Consider the following 5,568-nt stretch of genomic DNA (forward strand, 5'->3'; position numbering starts at 1 on the left):
CTCCAAACGTCAGAAAATCACTGCCACACCAGAAAAGAGAGGACAACCATAAAAAACAGACCGTCTTCATCATCAAGTGCAGTCCCTGTCGATTACTTATGCTTTTTACATTTCACTGGTCGTCCGTTAAACATTCTCCTCTTTGCCGGCGTCTGAAACGGCCTCCTCTGCTGGTTGGAGTCGTCGAGGGCCTCTGCAAAGACCAGAAGAAACAGCTTCACTTCCAGACACACTTACAAACCGCCGGTGGGAGCGTGAGCACGGGTTACTGCTGCAGAAGCACTGAATGAAGCAGAAACGCTGCGGCTCAGTCAAGAGCGTTCAGTCGAACCGCAGCTCTCGCATGGAAATGGATTCAGGACTCGTTTCTGACTGTACTGTGTATTGTTGCTAACTCAGCCACTCTCTAATAACACCCTCATAACGCAATCCGGTCTGTTTTGACCCGGAAGAAAGAGATACATACAGTTTTGTTTTCCTTTACACTAAATGACACATTTTTTAGAAACTGTTTCTCTTCGAGTCCAAAATGACCCGAACTCAAAACATTTGACATTTTGTATAAAATTTGTTCAACCCGAGTATGTATGAGGTTCAAAGAAATTTCACTTCGATTTCCATTCATTCATTAATGGAGTTAACACTGGTAATTCTAAGATTATATGTTCTTAATCATTTCAAATAAAAGTTTCACGTGTAATTTGAAATTACCAAGAATTCAAAGGTTCTTTCATAGTCTAAAAGCTACTTTCATTTATTTCTATTAACTAAGACTAATCTAACTGTTGAAAGGTTCTCTATCGCCTTTGATGGCTTCATGAAGAGCGTTTTTTAAACATCAGTGGAACCTTTTCCATTGCACAAAATCTTCTTTTCTAGTGGAAAAAGACTCTTTAGATTATTGCAAAGACAACATTTGACTGAAAAGTTCTTTCAAGAACCAAGGAACATTACACTTTTTAAAAATACAGCTGCCAAAAGGGAGTTTTTCCCAGTGATGCCACAGAAGAACCCTATTTTGGGTCCCAAAACAACCTTTGATGTGAACAGTTCTTTTTTCGTCGATGTGAAGAGCATTTCACTAATCTAAAGAAGATTTTGTGCAATGGAAAGTTTACATGATTGTTCAAGGTTCTTCATGGAACCACCACGATGCCCAAAAAACTTGATTTTTAGAGAGTGCTCATGATTCACAAGTTGTTTGCTCAGAACAAGACATCTACTCACTGGAGAAAAAGAAACTACCAGCAGGGGTTAAACTGATCAAACTAACCAACTAAACCTCTGGTTGATATAGTCTAGTTATAGTTGTCTTTCACCCTCCACACTCACACGGATGATTTCAGAGCTCAAACGTCTTTTTCCGACGCACCTTTTTCATCAGTTTGGTCTGTTTCCTGGCTCTCGGCGGCGGCAGCAGCGTCAGGCACCGCACATCGGCTCGTTTGGCTTCATCTCCTCCTTCCTCCTCCCTCCTCCTCCGGATCCTTCTGTGTGTTTATGCTCGTCAGCAGGCCCGCCGTGTTATCCGGACGGGATCTTTTGGCTCCTCTGCATCCTGCAGCTGCTCCTGCGCTTCCTCTTTAGTGGGCCCGGACGCCGTCTGAGGGGGCGGAGTCAGGTCCCAGCGGTGGGCGGGGCTTCAGCGGCAGGTGAGTTGGGCTGCTCAGCTGGTTTGCTCTCCTCTGCTGTTTCCGTGGAAACCGGACCGCGGCCGGTTTTCTCCTCTGAAGGAGAGACTCGCTCCTTCTTCTCCTCGGTCTCGGCGGATTCATCCGGAGCGGCGTCGTTCTCCTCATCTTTCTCTTCGTCCTTCATCTTTTTCCGGGTGATGTTGTCCACGGAAGCTGGCCTGGATCTTGGTGGCGGCCTTGTCGGCGTTTTCCTCCGGTTTGGTTCCATCCTGCTTGATCTCCTGATCGGCCTCTTCACTCTTCTCAACCTGAGACCAGAAACACAAACACCATCAGCAACTCCGACACACTCACCTGAGACGCTCAAGTCAAGTCACCTTTATTTCTGCAGCGCTTTATACAATACTGGTCGTGTCGAAGCAGCTTTACAGAGTTAAACAGGAAAATAGTTTGCCAATAATGCAAGACAATAACACAAAGAGTCATTCTCCAGCTAAAGTCAGTTCATTGATGATTCAGTGATGCCATCATTCAGCTCTCTTCCAATAGTGTCTCAGACACACTTCTTTTCCATACTGTGGACATCAATGGTGAAATCTTCATTTTTTTGGGTTGAATGATCCATTTAAGCTGAAATTAGAGCTAAACTACTGAAGCACGTTTAGTTAAGAAGTTAGTTAGTTACTCAACATTGCAAGATATGAACTCCAAGCCCCGCAAAGCTCAAAATCACCTTTTTATTTCTTTATCCGTTGGCGGAGACGGGCTTCCATAGAAAGTGACCATTCGAGCTAAGCTTGTGTAGAAACAGCATGTTCTGACCAACTGACCCCACGGATCCAGAGCAAACTGATCTGTTTGTTTTATGGATGTTAACAGATGATTTACACAAAAAAACGACTTACAACAGAGGAACATAAGTAATTACTCACATATCCACAGCATACAGTGCCACGTTTATCAGACAGCTGGATTAGGAAACAAGCTCGAGTGAAATGCAGAGAAGAGAAAGAAGGTGATATGTCTGCTTTGTTTTGCGAGTGCATTGGTTGAGTGCTGGAGGGAAGCGTCTGCTGCTACAGGGTTTTGAGCCCCAGCGAGCTTCCCAATCAGGCATCTGGACGTATGATACGATGCTTAATTGAATGAGCATTAGAGCATTTAAGACTGGCGAGTGATTTTAATAGACGCTGTTAATGAATCTGGATCTAGAGCTCAGACGGGCAGTGTCAGCTGCTGCAGGTCTCCCACGATTACAAGCGTCTCAGTGCTTGAGCGACACGAGGATCAGCGAGAGCCTCATCTTCACCATCAAGAGCACAAGAGGGGAAAAGAGTGTGTCGCTGTATTTAACTAGTTTCTAAAACCTGATTCTCTAGGAGGTGAATTTAATTTTTGAAATGGCATTATATCATCATGATCTCAGATGTGTCCGATGGATGAACACATCTGAGACCATAGGACTGAATCAGGACTTCATGCACAAACCCCACGTTCCTTCTGAGACGGATCCGGACGTGATTAAAGCCTCATTTAGCGCTGGAGAACCCTAACCCAGGATTCACACACACGTCTGATGTCTGTGTGTTATTCTGCTCTGACCAGCAGAAATGATCTAGCACAGCATGGCAAAGCTGAAAGCAAGCACCTGTCAGCATAAGAAAGCGTGACGTCTTGACCGGAGAATTCAGGGAAGATAAAGACTCAATATTTACCCCTTGTCCCATCAGCGGTCCAGGGAGGCTTTTTGTCCAGCGAGGGGCTTTTTTAATTTAATATTGAAATGCAATTTACGTGAAAAGCGAATCAAGTCATAAAATGAAAAAAAATGTGTAAAAGTGACATATAATAGCTGACAAAAACATTGCTTGCATAAATCAAATTACGATCAAAAGTAATCTTGAAGCAGATGAAAATTAAAAGTGTAAAATATTATAAATGCAAAATTAAATTTATTACCAGAAGCCAATTAATGATAATAATTGCAACATGCAAGGCATATTTCATTTGGACCACTTTTTTTCATTTATATATGCAATCCTGCAAATGGACTGCAGAAAATGATGTCATTTGCTGTGAATGCATGAGAGTCATTCTGTCTGACCGCTGTTTTTTTTTTCTTCATACAGTTTGTTTCTCATATTTTACCTTCCTAAACTGTACTGCACATCAATATCCATCATAAACGCATCTCCCAGCTGGCAGACCCACGGAATATTTGACTGCCTTCCATATGATCAGGCTCCTGACCAACATCCTTCATCTTCATCTGCTGTAGGTTCTGCACCTGTTTATGGAGTTGTGATGCTTCAACAGGTGTCACACAAACCACACACACACTACACACACACACTGAAAGTTCAGGTGATATGAAGGTAAAATAATGACTAAAAGATCTGAATGCGCAGGGTTAATACTTCGTGGAAGTGTTACGTGGGACTGTAAGCGTAAAATTAAATGTGCAATGGCCAAAGACAGAAGCTTTGTAAAGGTGTGAATCGCGTTTCAAGCGTATGAAAAAATTATTTGCAGCAATTTTACTTAAGTATTGTGAAATCATTGCAGCTTCATGCTAACGCAAAATAAATATGGTTCTGCATTTCTTCTGACTTCCATTTTTTTCGTCGCTAACACTTTTTGGCTGGTTTTCCCGCAGCTCTAAAATACTGTCAAAAGTACTGCAAGCCTGTTGAACGGGTGATTTTCAAGAGAAAACCACCAGTTTAAAGAACTGCAAAATCGATTGACCTGCATAGAACCAGTCTCTGAAGTTGTGTACAAAAACAAAAATGTTGCAAATGTCTATGTGGACTTGTGCCATGTGGGTGCAAAATATTTGTTCCCACCAAATAGCACTCATGCGATATTTACAGCTCTTCCTCCACCCTCTTCTTTTCTGCCTGCGCTTACACGTTGCGGCAAATCTCGATTCTCTCACTTACTGAGTTTTGTAAGGCGTGAGGGGGAGGGCGGTTTTTGCCCACAACCTTCTTCAGTAGCCAATCAAAAATGAGCCCTACTCGCTGACTCTCCATTTACTCTTAATCTGATTGGTTCAATAAACACATCATCAACACGCCAAGTGACAATTATTTTCATTTAGTTAAGGCCGTTCTCCAGCTGCCAGAGGGGTCCTTCCAGAAAGAAGGTTTGTGATATACCTGGGTATGTTTTAAGAAGTAAAATTAGCGATAAACCTCAATTTTCGGTTCCAAAAACAGAGGGAACTTTTTTTTTTTTTAAAGGGTAAACCTACGTGCACACGTTCCAAAGGTTGTTCACTTCAGTCGAGGCCTTCAGTGGGCGGTACCAGATGAGACGGCACAACATTAGATATATATTAACAAAATTATATATATATATAGATATTATATAATAATATAAGACTAGAGGATAATATATAATAAATATAGAATGATTGTTAAATAAAAAGCGCTAAAAAAAAATAAAATTAAAGGTACTATTATTCTAATTATGATTATTTACTTTTATTAGCGCATATATAAGAGTTATCTGTATAAATTATAAAAAACCTATGAACAAGGTAATGTTTACTTCTCGCTATATGGAATTTCTTGTTATTTATTACGCTTTTATATTATGTCACACATGCATTTTCTATAATTTTCTAAATTTCTAAATCAAATCAAAATATCGTATAGGATATGACTTACATATATAATTAAGCAATAAAACAAACAAGATTAAGTCACATTCAAGGATTATAGATTAAACTGTAAAAAAAATAAAAATGATTGCACAGCATCATTTATTGGCGTATGCACTAAGCATGTAAACAACTAATGAACAAAAGAATAAATAAACAGCTTGGCCGCGCTTTTTCTTATCGTCCGTTCCTAGTGCGTCGTAATTCGTCGCTCGTTGAGAAGGCTTGAGTCTTAATCAGGAACCAGACTCTGGTTGAAATAAACTT

The 5,568-nt window shown here is 40.9% G+C and overlaps 1 pseudogene; it reads right to left on the reverse strand.

Moving 5' to 3' along the window:
* LOC109111468 lies at positions 1-1,963 on the reverse strand (annotated as a pseudogene).
* Positions 1,964-5,568: the final 3,605 nt, after the last annotated feature.

Source organism: Cyprinus carpio, chromosome A15 (assembly GCF_018340385.1).
Source record: "Cyprinus carpio isolate SPL01 chromosome A15, ASM1834038v1, whole genome shotgun sequence".
Lineage (NCBI taxonomy): Eukaryota > Metazoa > Chordata > Actinopteri > Cypriniformes > Cyprinidae > Cyprinus > Cyprinus carpio.